Source organism: Crotalus tigris, unplaced genomic scaffold (assembly GCF_016545835.1).
Source record: "Crotalus tigris isolate CLP2741 ecotype Arizona unplaced genomic scaffold, ASM1654583v1 scf7180000024439.5362192, whole genome shotgun sequence".
Taxonomy (NCBI): Eukaryota; Metazoa; Chordata; class Lepidosauria; order Squamata; family Viperidae; genus Crotalus; species Crotalus tigris.
The window spans coordinates 3,773,642-3,796,113 of record NW_024100609.1 but is presented as its reverse complement, the minus strand read 5'-3'; the positions used below and the strand labels follow the sequence as shown (position 1 = coordinate 3,796,113).

Here is a 22,472-nt window from a genome sequence, read left to right as displayed (position 1 = left end):
TGTGGCTGGGTGATTAAAATGGCAGATTTACTCACCTGCCATCTTGCCCAACTGAGAAATTGCAGACACATCTATGCTGCCTGATACCCAAATATACCTTTCTACCCCGGTAACTTAAGCAATGCTGCTGCTGTCCTATCCTGGTGCCTGGATGGGGAACAGCTGGCTTCAATTGAACCTTGGCAACATTAGGTCCTCTGAGTTTTGAGGCCCTCTGACTCAGGAACTATGCCCACTTTGGTAGGAGTTTCGCTGCTTCAAATAAACCTGGTATGCAACTTGAGACTTCCCACTCCTGCTCAAAGAGCAGGTGGCAGTGCTGAATGTCAGTTGTATCTGTTATTGCCCAGGGAGGCTCTGCTCACAATCACTCATCCTTTGGTCCCTTCCCAAATTGACTATTGTAATGCACTCTGTATTGAGTGTCCCTGAAGAGTATCTGGAAGCTTCAGCACCAGCTGAAGTTAGCATGGGACACATTCTACCTCTGTTCCACTAGCTGCATTTGTTGCCAGTTTGCTTCCAGGTCCATTTTCAAGGCACTGGTTTTGACCTTTAAAGCCCTTTTTGGCATGGGGCTGGCTTATCTAACCCTCCTAAGTCATGACTGCCACCTACTCTTTGACCAAGAGTTGCAAGTCTAAGAGGACCCCCAAGTTGCACACTGGGTCTTTCCGGGGCAGTGCAACCCTATCCAATATCAAAGATGGCATAATCTCAGGACTGGATGTTTAGGGATGCCCACACTAAAGAATATTTTGCAATTTAAGTACATGGGTAGAAGTTGGTAACCCTTATTCATAAGCAGGATATTTAAGAGTCGAAAAGAGATCCCTCCCAAATACTAGACCTCTGCCAAACCATAGACTATAGTAAAATTTTAAAGATCAAGCTTGACTAAAATATTCCTACACCTTACTTTCAATTGATAATTATCATTTAAAAAAAAGGCTATGCAAGATCAAGAAAAAAATACGGCAGACTAAAAGGGGTTAACTGGACCCACAGCTCTGCAGCTTTTAGATTCCCAAATACCGTTCTTCCCAAACTCTGCAGCAAAACAGCGATTTTAGCTGTTTGAAGGTTCTTTTTTATTACATGACATAACAGTTAGTTGTTTACTGGTCCTCCTTTGCCTTTAGCCTCCACAAACCTCTAAAATAAAGAAAAATGTAGTGATGTGCCTGTCGTAGTTCCCATAGCCTTCAGAAGTGAAATTGTAACAGTAATATGGACATCAGATGAAAGCTTTTGTCCTTCCTTGAGCTAAACAGATGCTGGAATTCTCTAGGACCACTGGGCTTGTTTTGGTGGAGCACAATAAACATGATGTGATAGTTTGATTCCTGAATTAATTACCCAACCTCTGTCCATTTTATACTGCAGGAAACATTACCCAAGTTTATTGAATGGTTTCCTGCCAATTTTTTCTGCGGCTCAACAAGAGAATATAGCAGTAAAAGCAGACGCTTCCTCAGACCCCAAGAGAAGAGATGAGAGCAATTAGTTACGTGCCTCATCTCAGCGGCTACCAGAACGTGTCATTTCATTTTAATGAATGCCCCATGTATTATCCAACACGCTGTTTATGAATCCAGATTCAGATGCTGATTACTGTTGTCACCAGGTTGACAGAGACTTCCTTCAGGGATTTTTTTTTTTTAGCAGTTCCTTGTCTTTATTTTCTATACTTCAAGATCACATCCCCACATTTATTTATACTCAGTACATTTAGGGAGGGGGGGTGGGAAGTCTCCTTCCCGTTTAATTATTTTCAAGGCTGAATCCCAGAGACTTCAATGAGATTTAACAGTCAATTGCTTTTGGACTGCAGCCCAAAACTTTTTGTTTCTCTTCACTGTGAAAGATGGTGAAGGAGGAAAAAAAGCACCAAATCCCAAAATTAAAATCAGCTTCTCATCACAGGGAGCAGCCTCTAAACCGATCCTCTAGCCAAAGCTTGGCGGTCGCTTTCCAAAGTCTCCAGCAACCCCTTTTCAATTAACTGCTGCTAGAGACCATAAACTCTTCTGCAGGCAGATTGTATACTTGATCATTCAGCTCTGGCTTTTTGTCTATAAGGTCTATATAATCAAGAAACAAATATCCAAGAGAAGGTAGATGAGTAAAGGATGGCTAAATCAGAAAAAAAAAATGTTTCCTTTAATACAAGACCGTCAGATCTGCAAAAAGGCCCAAAGGCTATTAAACAGCATCCAAAAGAAACACAACCGCTTGTAACTCTGCTCCCTGGTTTATTGGATTTTATAGCCCAGCAATCTGCTATTGCTGCTATCACTCTGTCATAAACTTTTTAAGATATTGACTCAGCCTGATGCCTACTAGAAATGTTCCTCTAAAGCTACCAGAAGTCCTAGCTGACTTGGTCATTGATCCTTCTGCCAAGGAATTTGGAGAATTGCCATGACACATAAATATCAGACTTTATTTTGAGGATAGCTATCTTTGCCTGTATGAATGCATATTCATTATGATAAGCCACCCAGAGTCGTTTGCTACGAGATGGGTGGCAAATAAATAAATAAATAAATAAATAAATAAATAAATAATCTTGCTCTCCTACTCCTTGCATACTATTTCTATTCTTTTATTCAGGTAATCCTCGACTTACAATGGTTTGTGTATTGGCCATTCAAAGTTACAATGCATCCCCTTGCTCCTGTGATCAGAATTCAGATGCTTGGCCACTGGTTCATATTTATGACGGTTGCAGTGTGCCATGGTCACCTTTTGTGACCTTCTGATGAATAAAGTCAGTGGAGAAGCCAGATTCACTTAACAACCATATTACTAATTTAACAACTGCAATGATTCACTTAACAACAACAAGTAAAGTCGTAAAATGGGACAAAACTCACTTAACAAATGTCTCACTTAGCAACATAAATTTGGGGCTCAATCGTGGTCGTAAATTGAGGATTACCTGTATAGGGATAGGCACATCAGCAACTCCATCCTACTTCCAGTGGACTTCTTTCTTACTAGCTCCTGCTCTTAATCACCACCATTATCGTGCCATTCTTATTTCCTCCATTCATATCTGATCACCAGTTTTTAAGCAGTGCTTCTGTATCGCATGACTGAGTATAATAAACCAAGAGACACGTGCATGGAACACTGAACTGCAGCCCCCCCCAATTTGCAAACCTTTACAGCTGTTTCTGGAAGAGAAGAATGTAAAATCAGATTTGAAGAGAGCTTTGTCAATGATGTAAACCCCTTCTATGTAGCAAAACAATATCCATCCAGAATGGGGTCTACAACTTCAGGGTCCCCCTGATGTTATGCAATCTCCAAAGATCTTCATAAGGCAAACCTAAGTTTCAGCTCAGGTGCTGCTTCAGAGAAACTACTTCAATGCCACACAAGATATACACTCTGTAAAAAAGAGAGCTGCCACACATACACACGCTCCAAGAAAGGGATGTGGAAGTCATGTAAATCTGTGCATGGGACCATGACATCATGTAACATCTGTATCTCTCTGAGAATCAAAGAAAGATGGACCATGTATCCCTTTCATATAAAGCCTAAAGCATGAAGATCTGTGAGTATGATTCCTGGAAGAAGGTTTGACCCACACAGAACACGATTTAGCTACCTATATCTCATGAGTCTCATAAAGACCAGCCTGGTCACAAGGTACCCTCAGTCTTTGGAGTTGCAAAGCTAGCAGTTTCCCATTGGTAGGGGTTTCCACATCTTTCTGCTTCCAGCTTGAGATTTCTCCCCCATCCTGTTGAAATCATAGCACCTTAACACTTGTGTATCATCTTCCTATTCTGAAAGCCATCAGAGATCTCACTAGAAAAAGAAATGCAGCGAGAAAATATGAGGAACTGACAAGAAGAGCTGAGTGGAAGAGATCTTAAACAGAAATTATATGGTATGGCAATGTTTTTCTAGGGTGAATTGTATGAGGAACCTAAAGAAGTTAAAGCAGGTTTATTCATGATCTGGTTGTGTAATGAATAAAGTGAATGTCCTGTTAACTCTATCTAACACGGTTCTAATTGTGTGTGGGGAATAGAACACACAGGACTTTCCCCGTGTAGTGATGCTGCTGATTCAGATCGTGTTCCTCTGGAGCTGCAAGTGAAGTGGATTTCCATTGATCAGAATGCCCATCTTATTTTAATCCTGGTGTTATCTTGTCCTCTTGAAGCAAAGATGCTGCACTACTTTGCTGCCATTGTGACACGGTTTTCAATTACAAGGATACTTGTCAATTACCCTTGCCATCATGTTGGGACTAAATGCTATAACTGCCTATCACTTGATATATTACAAAAGATCATATCTGGACAAGTTCTTCTGTAGTTTTCCCAAAAGTGATTTTTTTTCCAAAAGGCAAGTAGTCTTTCTTGATTTTTTTTCCTTTAAAAACATTTCATTTTCATCCAAGAAGCTTTTTCAGTACCTTTGGGACAACCATGATCTGGATGACCGAGAATCTCCATAGACACTTCTGTAGTTTGTACATCTGGAGTTGGAGACATCTGAAGCCCCAATGCATCTAAAGACCACTACTTTCAGCACAGCTGCTGCTTTTTTGGGGGGGGAGGCATAGTGCTGAGTCCAGATTCTTACTCTAATAGGTCTTACAGATGTCACATATCAGCTAAGCAAATGTGAATAAGGGCATTTTGTTGAACTGCAGTAGGTGCAAAATAGATTCAAATCCTTGACAGCCATAATCTCCAGGAAGGGCAATGTTCCATACAACACAAAACACAGTATTGTTTTTTGAAAGGTGCAACAGCATGCAAGATGAGAGACTAATTAATACTGAATGTATTTTGATATAGGATTATTGTACTGGCAAAGCAGGTAAGGAGGAAGATATACAATATGTATGTGTTGAAAAAACTACTGTATGCTTCAAAATAATGATGGACACAATCTACTGGGAAATTCTGCATGACCTTACTCTGAAATGTACAGGTGTGAAGGGGAATGATATCCATTTCCCATTAATTTAAAAATAGCTTGGGTATTGAATAAACTGGTGGATTATGATCATTATCATCCTGTAATTGTGTCTCACTTTTATAACACAGCATGTAAGAAGTGTTGATGCTTCCTTCAATAGATGCAGAATAATAATGCATTTTCTCTCCTCCCCCACCCCCTCCTCTTTTGGCAGCACAGAATATGAAATAGAGAAATGTCCTGATATGGGATCTAACTTCATTTTTAATATTCCTCAAAGGATCATTATTGTTAGGCAATTCATGTATTAAATTTGATTTCCAAAAGCTCTTCCTTTAGGGAAATCCACACAGCGCATAAACAACTCCTCCCGCAGCTTTGAAAACCAGTGCCTGGAAAAATGTTATTTCCTCTCATAAGGGGCCAGCTATCATTTGGACCAGTACTTTAAAATTAGATTCTCCCAATGTCATACATCTGGAAAGCTATGCCTGCTTGATAAATATTTCTCCAGCCACTGTTGTGCAATGGAAATGTCAGATTGTTTCCTTATTGTCTCTGATGTGCCTGATGATTACCATAAACAAGAAAGAGTTTTGTATTTCAATAATAAGGTGATTTCTTTTCACGTTTTCATTGTTGTGGATGTTATTTCAAAATATTTTGTGGTGCTTTGAGAATACAAATAGTCACTACTCTGTTCATTTAATGAATCCTAATTTGCTTCTGACTTTTCCATTTTAACTCTTTTTCTTCCAGTCAAGGCTAGTGATTCTTAAAGACTCATTTCATTTTATTTTGAGAGGGTAGGTTTTGAGTCTAACATATGAGGGTTTTTTTTAATCATCACAGATTTTCTTGAAAACAAAATATTGCTCTTCACTATGGACCAGAGAGAAAATTGGCACAGTCACATTATCACATCCCCTAACTGTTAAGTCCTTGAATTAATGGCGAAAGAAGAGCACGCATTCTGTAGCCAACAACTGTTTATTCGTCTTCTGCTCACTCCAACACAACTCTGAGGCTCACAGGCCTCTTTCACATTAAATAGGATCCCCGGGCAAAAAGGTTACAAGAGAAAATGGCGCGCTTTTGCACCTTGCGCATGCACGCAGGCTGGCACCACTTAGTCTGGTCCCGGGCAGCTTGCAACAACCTGGGACCATAGCAACGTCCCGAGCCTGCTTTTGCAGGCTCAGGACACAACACTAACCATGGAGTGAACTCACCCTAGTAGTAACCATTTCTTATGCCTTATTCACATGACATTCTCAATCCCAGCCAACATCTAAGTTATCCTGAAAGTTGCTCATTACATTAACTATAATTCTAATACAGTAGAATTCCCTTTGCACAGTGAAGGGATGATTAAACTTTGGGTGGCTGGGGGTGACAGCCCTTGTGGTTGCAGTGTTGGTGGAGCTACACAATGCATTTGGATGAAGCTGAGAATTTCCACAGGTGGTGAGTTCTTCGTTGCTTAAAGTATTTATTCTAACAGGGCTTTTGTGTTTCTCAGTATTGAAATGACTGTTCCCTTGCAGGGTCACTGTTTTAGAGATGCTTAATATTTGTGGTTTTTGTATTATACCAAGAACATATATTTGTCTTTCATGTGTTCTTTTTCTGCTGCCACTGACTATGTAACCGTTCCTAAGGACATGCTCTGAATTCTTTCCAACTATGAAGTGATAAATTATTTACTATCACCTATGTATGTTTCAGCTTTCAAAACCACAATAAATTCGCATAAAATATGCCAGAAACACATTTGCAGAAGGTAGACAGAAGAAAGGAAAGTTCTATAGAAGAGAGGGTTCAATAGACCAGAGTTTCAAACTGTGTTGCACAGAACCTTAAAGTTGGGTTCCATGAGAGACTACAGGGGAAAAAAGGAAAAGGGGAAAAGGAAAGGAAGGAAGGAAGGAAGGAAGGAAGGAAGGAAGGAAGGAAGGAAGGAAGGAAGGAAGAAAGAAAGAAAGAAAGAAAGAAAGAAAGAAAGAAAGAAAGAAAGAAAGAAAGAAAGAAAGAATCACATAAGCTCTGCTTGATCGAGGGTTCTATTGCTTGAAAAGGTTTGAAAAAAAATCTGCTTTAGGCAGTTTAAGATGGAGAATGCAAAAGAACTAAGAAAAGCTTTGGGCATAGATGGGCAAATTAAGTCTTTTATTGGTCCATATAGTTTGCAAATCTACTCTTTCATAAATCTGTTCTGCTATCTTTGCACTTCAGCACACAAATTAGCACATATATTATTTTGAAATGTGCTTATTTTAATTAATAAAAACTCTTTCAATGCAGTTGATCCAAGAAGATAATTTAGTACTAAAATTTACATTCTTAAGCCAAGAGATTTGCCGTGGGACATAACTGCAAAGGATGCCTTCATTTATCAAGCCAAAATAGTATTGACTTGAGGATAGTCAAGTCACTTTCACACCTGAAGCAGATCCCACGTGACATTCTGGTAGGTTTTTTTGAATCAAGAAAGTGCTGATAAAATTCAGAGAAATACAAAAAAACATAAAATAACAGTGAAGACCTGGATTACCAGACATTGAGGCAGTAAACTTTGCAACATTTTGCAGCAATTTACATCATTTGCATGATGGTATAAATAAATGCAAAGGCTATAAATTTATTGTATTATGAGGCCATGCCTTGCATAAATTGCCACATTATGAATTTACCTATTAAATAGACATTCATAAAGCAGGGGTAATACCTTCACCAATGTGGTTTAACTATATTCTAATCCAAACCAACAAGTAAATTTATACAGAACACATACTGCAACCGTAACCCATCTTTCTGATGTTATTTTTTCTCCAAAACAATTTCCTTCACTTCATACTTTCCATAAACATTTCGGATAATTGCATAATGCATCTCAGAATTGTATTTTTATTACACTTATTTCAAGACTTCACATTAATGGAGAATAATACATAAGCTGGGAAAAATTAAAGCAGGAAATTTACTACCTGTATATAAAACATGAAGCTATGTAGGACACAAATATAATTGGCATAAATATATCAATACATAATCATATATATTAATAAGTACAAAAATTCCTAGTACTTTGAACCAAATATGACTTCTAAATCCTCAGCAGAGATTAACTTACTTATTATATACTTAAATTAAGATTTTTTAGTTTTAAATCTTTTTCAAACATTGATTGCCCAATGACATCATGCCTATGGATAAGCATAATGAAATATGGAATCTATTTATACAAAATAGGTTAAAAATTAATAGTTATGCAAGTGTATTAGAAATAAATACATACCCATTTGAATAATATTTACATTAGATAAATATTAAAACTACAATTATAACTGTTATGTTATTCATTTTAAAAGCACTTTTAATGTCCTGTTTAATTTTTAAAAAATTAGAAATAAATTACATTTTGAAATAATTGTATAATTTTTATCATTCTTGGTTTATTTCTTAAAAACAGAAATGACTTAATAAGAAGAGTACTAAATGCTATATGCTATACTCACTGCTGTGTTTAGATGATTTTAAAATGTTCAGTAGTCCACAAGGTAAATATAAGCTTATTTTAATAACTAATTACTCCACCCTTTATTATGGATGCTCGTGGGATGACTAAGGGTCAGCCAGTCTCTCTCAACCCATCTTACATAAGACTTTTGTAGGAGAAATTGGAAGGAGCCCCATATGCCATCTGGGATCTTGGCAAAAAGGTGGAATTTAAATATTACAAACACATATATTTAGCATCAAAGAATGATTCTTTTTTTTAAAAAAATAATGGGGTTGTCAAACAATATGTCCAATCGCTTCTACTTTGTTCAGTCTCATTATAGATTATCATAAAACATTAGCAAGAATATTGAAGTTCTTAATAAAAAGACAGAAAATGATGTAATTATTTTACTTGCAGATGATATCCTCATTTTTCTTCAGAATCACAGCAAAGATATAATTTAATTGCAGCTTGAATAAATACATTTTCTTCATTAGTGGCTTGGAAGTCAATTTAATAAATCATCTGTTATGTTAATTAACATTAGTAATGAATCACAAAAACCTCTTCAAAAATCTACTGCCTTGACTTCTTATTTATATCTTACTTAAAATTGATTATTATAAAGCATCTTTTTTGCACAAGATTAAAATATAGTTTAAATCATCAAAAAAACTTCCTTGATGGAATAGTTCCAGTAAAAACAACTGCTTTCCTAGAATGGGATGCTTTTTCCAATGCCATTGCTTAGTACTTTGATTCATATATTTATTTTTTTTCACTTAAATGTCTCAATTTTTTTTTAAAAAAATAATAATTAATTTAGGGGCATTGAATTGGATTTGACTTCTACTAACTTCATGAATAAATGTTCATCATTTCAACCTGTCTGTAGCAATAAAGAGTAGCTCTTCCAGGTCCTGTAATTTCTTTTCTGATCTCCTCCATTTACGTTAGCTGTTATCATATCCATTTTTGTTTCCCTGAACATATTCATGTTTTCTTTTTTAAAACAGTTTTCATTGAAGGATTTTACATATATAAGATGTGCAAGAAATGTAAGAGACCTGGCCTATAGAATCGCCAGGAGTTGAATGGATGGATAACATCATCAGTATGTGCAAGAATAAGAAATACATTAAACAAAGATATAGTGCAGGTAGTCCTCAACTTACAACAGTTCATTTAGTGACCATTTAAAGTTACAACAGCACTGAAAAAAGTGCCTTAGGACCATTTTTCACACTTATGACCGTTGCAGTACCCACACAGTCATGTGATCTAAATTCAGATGCTTCAACTGGTTCTTATTTACGATGGTTGCAGTGTCCCAGGGTCACGTGATCAGCTGTTGCAACCTTCTGACAAGCAAAATCAATAGGGAAACCAGATTCACTTAACAACCATGTTACTAATTTAACAACTGCAGTGATTCACTTAACAACTGTGGCAAGAAAGATCATAAAATGGGGCAAAATTCACAACAAATGTTTCACTTAGCAACAGAAATGTTGGACTCAATTGTGGTCATAAGTTGAGGACTACCTATAAATGTGAAAGATGAAAAAAGAAAGACAAAGAAGGAGAAAAGAACAGAACAGAAAACACACAAATATAAAAGAACAGATTCCAATCTTCTTCTCAGCAGTTAAACTATACAATTCTGATCAAACCTCTCTAAGATTGCATCACATTTCCCTTTTTATAACCTATTCTTTCTAGTCATCAAAAACATAAGTCAACCAAAATCATTTTTTTTCTGCAAAAAGTCCATAAGTGGTTTCTAGTCATTGATGGATGTCAATAAATGATCTTGTTCTAATCAAAGAAGTCAGTTTGTCCATCTTGGCCAATTCTCTTCATCAACCATTCCTCCATGGTGGGGAGTGCCAAGTCTTTCTGCCTATGTTCGTATAAAAATCTTACCACAGTAGTCATATATTGAAATAATCTTCCACGAGTTTTTTTCCCGTTTATCCACTGGATCAAGGGTAGGCAACCTCGGCTCTTTTATGACTCATGGACATCAACTCCATGGCTGGCTCAGGAATTCTGGGAATTGAAGTCCACGAGTCATAAAAGAGCCAAGGTTGCCTACCCCTGCACTAAATAATTAGCTAAAAGGGAAAGTTATGCCTTCAATTGAAAATTAATCTTGAAAATCCACTGTATCAATATTTTATCTGAATTCAAGAAACAATAAATCTTTGTTCGATTCAGGACTGCAAGTTCAATTCTTCTTGCAGCCCATGATATTCTGTATCTCCAGGGTCATAATTTAAAGGCCACTGTTTTTTTTCTTTTTTCAGAGCTGACTTTAAAGAGGCATATTTGCCCTTGAAAGACCAGTTTTAACTGTGATCTTGATTTGCGTTAAAGTATTCTTTGTCATTCCCTTCTTCCTTAAGATTAATTTCAACTTTATTTCTCTAGCACATGGTTCATCTAGCTATTTTAAGCATAGAAAAACAAAAGCATCTTCCATCTTCAATTCCTCTTTATCCATTATAAGTTTGTTAAGCATGTAGGCTGATAATGTCTTTGTCTTCTCAATTTTTGAAACTCACTTTTTACACTTTCCATTTTTACTTACATTATGACCTTTTCTAAGAGATGATAAATAATTGCATAGTTTCTGTTCTTCAGAATATGCATAGTTGCCATATTTCTATTCTTCAAACCAAAGAAATATGTACCATCACACATGGCTTCGCCCTTATTACCAGCTCCTGTTTTACCACAGGATGTGTGGTTATGTCTTTACTTTACCCCAACTTTATCTCCTCTTCTCCTGAGCATCACCTGCCAGAAAGAAAACCACTTGTCACTCTTCCTTTTTTATTCTTAAAACTCTATATTTTAAAGATTGTGTTTGTGAAGTAAAAAGGCAAAAGAAACAGAATAAACAAAGGATGGCTAATTAGAGTAAAGAAACAGAGCCATTAAGAGGTAGGACCATCCTGACTGAACTGGCAGATTCTTGGATTATCTCGACGCTGAAAAATAGCAGCTCTTTAGATGGCTGCACCCATCTGAAATAGGGAATGGATCACAACAGAATGTTTCTGCACAGAGAATTTTGTGATTTGGTAGTTGTTTGGTGTTGTTGTTTTTTTTTCTTTTGTTACCAAAGAAGCTTAAATAGTCTTACAGAAACTCTTCTTGTTTCCTTCTTAACACATTTTTTTTAAATCACGATTTCCACTATAGATACTCCTCGACCAATTGATTAGCAGCCATTCAAAGTTACAACAAAAAGCTATCAGATCCCAGAGTTCTGATAGTTGCCTATCTGCCCACGGACACATAACTGCATTTTGAGCACTTAAGAATTGACTCACCTTTATGCCCAGTTGTAGCATTCCTCATTTACATGACCACAACCTTTTTTGGCATTTCCAGCCAAAAAAAAAAAAAAATCCATAGGAATATATTGATTTGCTTAACGACCAAGGTGTTTGCTTAATAACTGCCACATTCATTTAACAACCATGGTATTTGCTTAACAACTGTTGCAAAAAAGTCGTAAAATCAGGTCTAGTCACATGGGTGCCTCGACTTACAGTCATCATGACTTACGATAGAAATTCTGGGCTCCATTATGGTTGTAAGTTGAGGACTACCTGTATTCTGATCAATTCTCTAAAAGCAATGTCGAGTTCAAAGCAATCCATAACTTAATACAGGCAAATTTTCTATTTCCATGTTAAAAGGGCAACATTTCAAGCGTGTTTCTTAATAAATATTTTGAAACCTTTCTAATATGCCTTGGATTGCCTTATAATATATTTATTTCAGCACGTACCTCAACATGAAGCTATCGAATGTCATTACTGGCTCATACTTGTTTCATTTCTTACCTTAGGAAAACAAGATCTTATTAACTGCCACTTACATGAGAAATACTGCAGGTGCTCCAATAGCAGTACATTGGCTATGGGGTGGAGAGATTCTAGCTTTTTTCCCCACCACAAGACTGATTGTAATTTTTTTATGCTGCTATAATGGAAAAATCACCATAATTATCCAAGCTGTGTTTACTTCTGCAGTTCTATGTTTCTTTCAATTCCATGCTGCATAGCATATTAGAAGAATCAAAGGTAATCACTTCAACCTTCAAGAAAGAAAGAAAAAAGTAATTCCACAGAGTTTTGGTGCAAATAACAGATTTCGTTAACACAGCAAGAATGGCAGGATCTCAGCAGCACATGAAATAAATAACAATTGATTGGATTAATGAGTAATATGGTAAGCTGTAAAGAACCAGAATGGTTAGATTCATGCAACACACCAAGCCGTAATGCAGTTAACTTTGTTTTGGGCCACTGTGATGTGTGAAAACATTACTTTACTATGTCATTAACATGCATATTGATTGTAGTTGTTTGACTCATCCATACACACACACACACACACACATACTAGGGAGTGCAGATATGAATGGACATGTTTCAAGGAGTAGATGTGGGAACTGTCAATCAAAGCGTGACAATGCAAGGTATTTCTTTCCTTCCTGAAAATATAGGAGGGACCTGGCAAGGTAAGGGTTAGGGAAGTTGAGGTAAAAGGCCAAATCTGAGGAACATTCACAGCCTCAGCCTAAGGAAAACCCATCTGTCACAGAGTCAGGGTTAGGAATATAATTAGTGCCAGTGCAGGAAAACATGGACTGGCTATAGCTATAATGCATAATCTAGTGGAACTTGTTTATAAACCGTTCTGAGGCATTTATAAAAGCCAATGTGTTTCCTCATTTACATTTTAAGCCAGTGACTGCATTGTCTCCTTCCTTCATGTTACACTAGACAAGTTGGCTAAATAAATAAATAAAAAATAAAGGCTAAAAAGATAAGAATTTCTAATCCAGAAAAGGCTTGGAGCTGTTTGCAAAAGTTGTAGAATCATTCATTTAAGAAGAATGTCAGTGATGTACTTGGCTCTGAATAATGCCACAGAGTATGCACAAATTCTTTTAGTAAATTTGGAGCACAAATCTAGATTCCCAAAGAAGATTTTCCTCCTCACACCAATTTGGGTCTAGGACAACTTGACATGGCCAATTTGTTGTGGGCCAAATCACCATAGCCAACTCGCTGCCACCAACTTGCCATGGTCAACAGGATGTGGCCAATTCGGATAAGAGTTACACTAATACTGAAGAAATGGTGGAATAGAATCTTTAAAGAAAGGATGCAAAAAGAGGGACAAAATGAAATGAGAATAACAAAAAATAGAATAATTTTTAAAATTATTTTAAATACTTAAATTGAATTGTTAAATTGTCCTGCAACGAGTTGTCCCGTGATGAGTTGTCCATGGTGAGTTGGCTGCACTGAGTTGGCCCATTCTGCTCCAATCTTCCCTCTTACAATTGATTCTTCCCCTTTTTGAATTCCTGCCTGTATTTCTTACATCTCATTCATTGTCTTTACTTGAGTTGCTATTTCACTGACCTTTCAGAAAGATATCTGTGTGAATGCTAAGCTAAAAATAATCCCCCAGGTCTTTTGAGCTGATATATTACCACTTGTGTTTTTCCAGCTCTTGACAATTTCATATTTATGGAGATTAGTTTCCTCAGCTAGAGTTTCCCAAGCAGTACTGTGTAGAATGACAAGAAAATCTCTGTTTTGTGTTGAGTGAAAAAAAAATAGAACCAGATAAACTCTGTTGTTGTCAAAACACAAGCTCCTGGAGAAAGATGGTTATTAAAATTAAACATGACCAAATAAACTACAGGCTCAAATATAAAGCTAGCCTGTATGTGAGAGCCACAAGCAGTAGTGGGGTTCAGCCAGTTTGCACCACTTCGGCAGAACTGGTAGCTAATTTTTTGTTGCCCAGGCCCAGAATGGACTTCCGGAAGTGACATCCACATAGAGAACCAGTTGTTCACATATTTGAATCCCACCACTGGCCACAACCACAGTTTTTGCTGAAGCATTGCTTAGCACAACTAGAAGCAAAACCTCATTTAATTATTATATGAAGATGGTGATGATGAAGATAAATTAGCCTCTGTGAAAATCTGCTGAAATCTGTTCTCTCCATTTGATTAGAGTGATTACTGTTTGGCTTCCATAGGCCTGGTTGGTATAAACAGAAACAATCTTATCCCACCCATTAAAGGTCAATGCTAGTCTTTATCCCTGTTGCTATATCCTTAGTCAGTATGAAGTAAGCTGATAGGGGAAAAAATGAACTCAAGATAGGATAAAAAAATAACATTAACTGTTAGTTGTAGTTCAATTACTGTTTAGAACGGGTGTCAAAGTCACCACGTCACATGACGTGTTGTGACATATCGCAACTTTTTTTCCATTGCCGGTAATGGGGTGGGCACGGTTTTGCCATGACGCATCTGGCCCGTGGACCGACAGTTTGACACCCCTGGTTTAGAACTAGTTTGGTATAGTGGTTAAGGCATCAGGCTAGAAATCAAAAGATGCTGAGGTTTGTCCCACCTGAGGCACAAAGCCATCTGTTTGGCCTTGAGCAAGTCACTCTTGTTCAGCCCTCAAAAGGAGGCAAGGGTAAGCCACTTCTGAAATCTTGCCAAGGGACTGGTCCAGGTATTCAACAAGGATCAAAACTGTCACAAAGTTCAATAGATCCTGTATCTATACAATTGCTGACCCTGCCTTACAATCAGAGATGTTCAACTTATAAGGGAAAGAGAAAGGAAGAAAGGAAGCAATGGAACATGACCAACTGGAGGAAAGATGTTAAGCTGAGACAATGCATTTCAAATGACTTCTCATCTAATTTAAACAAAGGATATAGGAGTATTGGTAAATTAATACATTATTACAAATTTCCCTATTTCCTCATATATTTTCTCTCATTGTTTTTGTATGAATGGCAGCAAACTGTTTTGTGTTATTGTTTATCTACAGAGGCTTAAAAAAATTAAGATGGAGGCCTTGGCCAGGCAACAAATGGGACAGAGTTTGACTGTATAATTACAGACACCATCTTGACACCATACATGCACTTTATGGACAACTTGGTTCACAGTTGGAAGGAACCTTGGAGATCTTCTAGTCCAATCCCCTGCTGAAATACGAGACCTATGCCATTTCAGACAGATGACTGTCCAGTCTGTTTTAAAAAATCCTCAGTGATAGAGCACCCACAATTTCTGGAGGCATGCCATTCCACTGGTTTATTGTACTCACTGTTAGGAAATGTCTTTTTATACTACTATTTGCTACTATTACAAATTTCTTCTTAGTTCTTACTTCCAGGTTAGATCTCTCCTTGATTAATTTCCATCCATTATTTCTTGTCCAGCCCTCAGGTGCATTGGAGAATAGATTGACCCCCTCTTCTTTGTGGCAGATCCTTAGATATTGGAACACTGCTGTTATATCACCTCAAGTCCTGTTTTTCATTAAACTAAACACACCCAATTAGGGAACAGAATTAAGACCAATTTGAAAGGGTCTTAGGCAAAATGATCCCTGAAAGATATTTCTAAAAGAGGTGTTAGCACTCTAAGCAGTATTGCACAACTGGATCTAGCACAAGCAACAGCTCTGCTTTGCATTCAAAACATTTTGTTTCTTACCTGAAAAGTTCTCTGATGATATCCTGACTTTTCTGGAAGTTTTCTAAGCTCAAAATAGCTCAGAATATTTGGAATGCCAGCCATTTCAATCTTAAAACAAGCTCTCCAAACTCAATATGAGATGTTTTGAGCTTAAAACATGTTGAATTTGAAATGTTTGGCATATTACTACTAGCAATTATTTAAATTTCTCTCAGTGCCCAGCAAGCAGCTGCATCAGAAATTATGCATCATTAGGACTAAACCCAGCAACCAAGCTACTTTGACTAGTGCACCTTCAGGAAAAAAAAACAAAACTGATGACCCTGAGGCTTTATCAGCTGCCCTTGTGGAAGTGAGAGAATCCACCTGTAGCCAGGCTTCTTGCTAATTTATTTATTTCTGTTATACTGTAAGGACTCCATTGGTTAAGACTGGTAATAGTCACTCATTGTGCAATACCATTAGGAAAACATTCATTGGTGTGAACTGGGATAACATTGTGCTCCTTTTAGAATCAGTCACAAGAATGGATTTAAATAAAGGAGATTTCTCCTCTGAAATCCATGTTGTTCTTATCTATCTTAAACAGCTTCCATATGCAGGTACATTGAAAGCAATAGCAAAGCATTTCTTATTATTGTCAAAAAGAATGTATGTGTATCCACATAGCCCTTTGGTATTAATCTTGACTTTAGGGAGTCTTTACCTTTAGCACAAAGATAGGGACTTAAACATTCCCTGGCATTTATCTCCAAATAATCTTTTAATAAAAAAAAGATTAGTGAGCCACAAAGGAGATAACCGATAATAACTCATTTTAATTTCATTTCTCAAATGAAAACCCTTCCTTCTTGTCTTTCTATTAATCTTTCTTCCAGGCTGAAGGACTTCTAGTGGTTCTCACTGGCCTCAGAATACTTTTAAGCAGACTGCTTTAAAGTACATTTCAGTATGGAAAGTTATAAAATCCACGGTGAACAAAACCATGACTTCAATTTTCAGATTCATGCCCTATGGCTTAATCAATTTTACCCAGTAGCAAAACATCATAAAGAGCTGCTTACAAAACTACACCAGCATTTATCAGATGAAAGTAAGTATGGTGTATGTTGTTTTCCACTGGGCTATGTGTGAGAAAGGCTGTTAATATAGAAAAGCAGAAAGCAATCTAAAAAATGGCCAAAGCGATGAACCTTCTGGCTGATACTGTTAGGTTAAAGGATTTTTAGGAAACCTTTCAAAAACACTATTTCATTACCACATTATTACGTAATACAGAAATAATTCAATAAAGTATACTAATCATGAACTAAAAAACAAGTGGGATTTTACACAAAGCTGGACAGCATTTAAATAAATATTTTAGCAGTTTCTTCTTACTTTCGGTTTATATCTTGATTTTTCCCAGGTTCTGCAGTGGCACCAACAGCCCCGCCCAGCCAGCCCACTTCTTCTGTGGGCAAAGGAGCAGTTTCATTCCATAGCTGAGAATGGAGCTCCGGCCTGCATTTTGCAGTCAGAGGCCTTTCCGGAAAACATTCACAGCTGAGAACCAAGTTATGGATTGAATCCATAGCTGGGTTCTTGGCTGCAGAGGCCTTCTAGAAAGGCCTCTGATTGTGAAATGCAGGCAGGGGGATGCCGCAGAAGAAGTGGGCTGGAGAGGAGAGGCAGATGTTGATTCCGGGGAACGTTGCCGAAGCGCAGGGCATGCTTCAAGCTGCCGTTGTCAGTTGCCTGGACCCCGTACTTGCTGCCGGCGTCCTCTCCCTGCGTGCCATCCTGTCCTTACCTCCCCATGTGTGTCGAGCCCAGCTTGATTTTTAGGCATGCACCTCACCCTAAAACTAGGGCTTATTTTGGGGGTAGGGCTTATATTAGGCCTACCCCCCAAAATCAAGCTAGGGCTTATTTTCAGGTTAGATCTTACTTTGGGGAAAATACGGTATATAATGATGACAGTATGCAAATAGTTTGCAATTTGATTGTTCTGAATTTTTTTCTTTAGTATCATAACCGACAACCCTGATATTCCTTGGAGGTCTCCTAGCAAGGTATTAACCAAATCCAATCCTGCTTAGCTTTCAAACTCAAAGTCAGCCAGGTATCATTACCCAGTAGTGAAGTCCAAACACATTCCTATAATAAGGCTCCCATATCTGAGCTTTCCCAAATCCAGACAACCTCTAGACCAGTGGTTCTCAACCTTTTTAATGCTGCGACCCCCAACCGGTCGTAAGTTGAGAACTACTCAACTGGTCGTAAGTCGAGGACTACTCAACTGGTGCAGCACCGTTTGCAGAATGGGACTTTTGGCGGGCTCAGCAGGGCAGAGACAGCCTGGACAATTCCTATTGGCTTTTGAAAGCCAATAGAATTAGACTCTATTCAAGAGAGTCTATTCTATTGGCTTTCAAAAGCCAATAGAATAAAAGGGAGTAGCACAGCTAAGGAAAAGGGGAAAAAATGGCGGACTGCGTTGTTTGGCGACCCCCGTGAAATGGTCGTTCGACCCCAAATGGGGTCCCGACCCACAGGTTGAGAACCACTGCTCTAGACAGCAGCTAAGAGACATGAGAAAACTAATTGTAGCTCTGGCCTCACCATCTCACACCACTGTAATGTGTTCTGCATGGAGCTCCCTTCAAAATCTATTTGAAGTTTCAGTCAACAGAGAAATTAGTTAACCATATGCAGACAGGTGAAAGCCAATTGAACAGAACAGCATCCTTTCTTCAGTTTTGCTGCACATGTTACCAAGTATATTTCTGGATACCATTCAAACTGTTGCTGATCATCCATATTGCCTACCATGGCTTGGATCTTAGTTACCTTGGGGTTACCAGCTAATTTACCTGTTGCCACATTCAAATCATAAAGGCACGCCATGTATTCCCAACTCCCCTGAAGCTAAAGGGAAGTAGGTATGGCTCCCTTCCTGTTAACATTCTGCAAGATGAAAACCATGCTTTTTAATGAGGCTCTGGCGCTTTGATTCATGAGGAGGTAGCTGCTGCATGGAACGAGATCGGTATTATTGAATTTACAATAAGGTTAACACCAAAAGGTGGATATGCAATGCCTGACTGAGGCTGCGATCCCGTGTGTAGTTGTTAGGGAAATACGGTGGATTGTACTCACTTTGCATATTTCTGAATCCTTAGGCTTGGGATTATAGAGTACAATATCTGAGAACCAAGTAAACAAGCCAAATCATCAGAGAAAATATGTCTTAATTTTTATTAAAATATTTTCTACCTCGATGAGATTTCAAACTCTGTGGGATTTCAGACAAGTAATTTTTTTTAAATTAGGACTGGAGGTTTTTTTGGGGGGGGGTTACCTCTGTCTCTTTGCACACAAGTAAAGCACTATGAACCACATAGCAGCAACCCTGTCAAATGATGCACAATAATGAAATCATGCTTAGACAACTGTGATCTCAAAAACCTAAACAGGGTCACATCTGGTTATAATGTGAATGGAAGACCACTGGAAGTCTCAGGGCTATATAGCACTCTGGACAATTAAGCAGCAAAATAAAAAAAAGCATGGGCAAAGTTGATTAAGATAGATAAATAGCTGTGCAGCTAAGTCATGTCCCACCGTAAACCGTTTGAACATCCTGGTAGAAATACATGCAAAGGAACACAATTCATTAATTCCTGATCACAGAGAAAGCCTTTTTTTTTCAGGAACTGCCCATGCCGTAGATATTTTTGAATAGATTCTTCTGCTGACTCACCTGCAGCACTGTTTTATACTTGTCTTTTTATTCTTGTAGAATCTTTACTGAGAACACTGCTTGACCCACCATCTAGGTTGAAGAGAAACAAGCATCCAGGCCTCCAATGTTAATTAGCAGAGAACTAAAATACCCCGCACTCCTTATTGATACAGTAAAGGAAAAACAAATATAATATAGGGACCTCCAAATAATCATAATCCCTGAGGCAGGTACACTGTAGTCCACATGCAGAACAGTGGAATATGACTGCTGCACTTTTGCTTTTTGCTTTTTTTAAAAAACTGTAAATGGAGTTTGTCCTGTGGCAGAGATTAAATTCTTATCAGCATAAAAGAGGTTTCCATGATTTTTTTAGAAATTCATTTAATTGTGCCTTTTAGGAAACAACAACCCAGCAGACTGGAGTGGCAGGAGCCCCAAAATTGCCAGGGACATCTATATTTACAAATATACAATTTATGACTACAATTAGACCAGAACTTCCATCACTAAGTGATGCGGTCATTAAGTGCTTCCCCCCCCCCGATTTTACTACCTTTTTGCTGTGTTTATGAGAAACACATGGTTATTAAGCAAATCCAGCTTCCCCACCCCACCCTGTTGATGGGATGCTGCAACAATTGTAAACACATGCCAGTTTGCACTCAAATTTTGATCAAATGACCACAGGAACACTGCGAGAGTTTTAAGTAAAACAACCACAAGTCGCTTTTTTCAGCACTGTCATAACTTTGAATGGTTGTTAAATGAATAGTCATAAATTGAAGACTGCCTGTATTTCCTATATCTCCACGTACTCATCCACATTTGTGATTCCTAAGATATAACAAACATAGCATTGATTGCACTATATGTTGGTTGCATGCATGTTCTTTGGACCAGGGATGGGCCATATTTGAAAGGTCAAAGCCAAAACTCAACCTTTGGACCTTCTCAAAGCTTCAGGAGGACATCCTCTGATTGGAAGACTTTCCTGGAAGAGATGAGGCTGAAATTATTCATCCATTTCCTCCTGCTTTTGGGTGTGTGAAGTATGAAAATGGGAATAGGAGTCCTCTAGGCCAGGGGTCCCCAGCCCCTGGTCTGTGGACCAGTACCAGGCCGCGGCATGCCAGCAACTGGTCCGCACAAACAAGCAAAGCCCCATCCACAGGATGCAGGCAGCATCCAAAACCACACACCCTCCAGTCCATGGAAAAAACTCTCTCCATGGAACAGGTCCCTGGTGCCCAAAAGGTTGGGGACCTCTATTCTAGGTGGTAAAGTCATGCAATCTTTCCAAAGTCTTGAAATCACTAATTTGGCAGCCAGTTTAAAGGAGGACTTTAATGTGCTTTTTCTAGTCCTTGAGTAGGAGGAAAGAAAGCGGACTAGAAAAGTCTGGCCTCCCTTTTTTCCTCAGTGTTGAGATGGTTACTGTGCTGTCCTCACACAATCGAATGCAGAATAGTTTCTGGTATGGGCAGCGATTGGAGGCTTTCCTGCCATCCTTTCCCTTCCTACCCGTGTTATTTACCAACAGGAAAGCAAACCACCAAATGCAGATCTGAACATGGGTCAGAATGGGGTTGTGCATATAACCAAACTACCACTTGGTTATATATTTTATATTGCCCTACTTTACTAGTGGATTTTCATTGTGGATATAGTGTTCACTTGCTAGTTAGCCAAAAACTGCTCACATCTGTCCCTTAGAAAGAAGGCAACTTGCCTCTCCACAAATGGATTCTTCTCCTCCAAGGCTGGGCTGGGAAAAAGCAGCTTGGTGGGAAGAGATCTCTCTCCCACGCCCCCAGCCAACTCCAAACTGGGAGTCTCTGTTGTTTGGAATTGTTACTTCTCTTCTTCCATGGCCTTAAAATCATGTTAGGTTTCTTTAAAAATGTTATTTCTAGCCAACAGAAGAGCAGACTCCCACTTAAAGGAAGCCCCTATGCATGATGGAGGGAGGGGGCTTCCACACAGAGGTCTCCAAAGACTTCTTCAGCTCTCAGCAGAGCAACACTTCTCCTCCTTGTTAGGTTCCTGGCTAGGAGACTGAGGTGTTTACTCCACCTAGATCCAGGGTCTTACAGCCAGACAGCTGGCAGCAAGAGCAATAGGAAGTGAGCTGGTTGGCCACATGAAAACCTGAGCAACTGAAAAGGAGATACACTGCAGCTGTTTCTTTTCACCGACTCCCTCATTTGATCCACTTACAGAAAAAATATAGTGAGCAAAATTCTGTTTTCTGGTTTCTTTTTCCTCTCCCTTCTGGCTTATTCTTTTTTTTTTCTCAAGGTGACCCCTTTTAAGTCCACCAACAACCCACAAAAGAGTAGAGCAATCAGGTCCCTTTGCCCAAAGTAGCTCCAGCAAAGTGTTATTTCATTAGCTTAAGTAGTGCTGAGGCTCACAGAAACTAGCTGGTTTTATTTGGACTTAACCAATGGAAATACCAGCAGTGAATGCATTCAGTCTTCTATGAGGTTGATAATCCCGTCTCCAATTCCATCCTCAAAAAACAAGAACATAGCTGGCTGGGTGTTAATGCTTCATGAAGACCCAGCTGAAATTATTATGGAGACACACAACCCAATGACCAGACAGTCCCACAGCAGAGCTGCTGTGCTAACCATAGCCTGGCTGACAGCTAATCTCCACAAACCCTACAAAGTCCACATGGGAAGTTTTGTGTTGTAATACCATACAAGAACATACAAGAACCAACGTCA

The 22,472-nt window shown here is 38.4% G+C and overlaps 1 long non-coding RNA gene across 1 annotated transcript; it reads right to left on the bottom strand.

The window, feature by feature from the left end:
* Positions 1–9,971: 9,971 nt before the first annotated feature.
* On the bottom strand, positions 9,972–16,244 carry LOC120302884. The gene is made up of 3 exons (XR_005555259.1): positions 16,029–16,244; positions 12,354–12,572; positions 9,972–11,260 (listed from the first exon to the last, which is right to left on the bottom strand). It is a non-coding gene; the product is annotated as an uncharacterized LOC120302884 (long non-coding RNA).
* Positions 16,245–22,472: the final 6,228 nt, after the last annotated feature.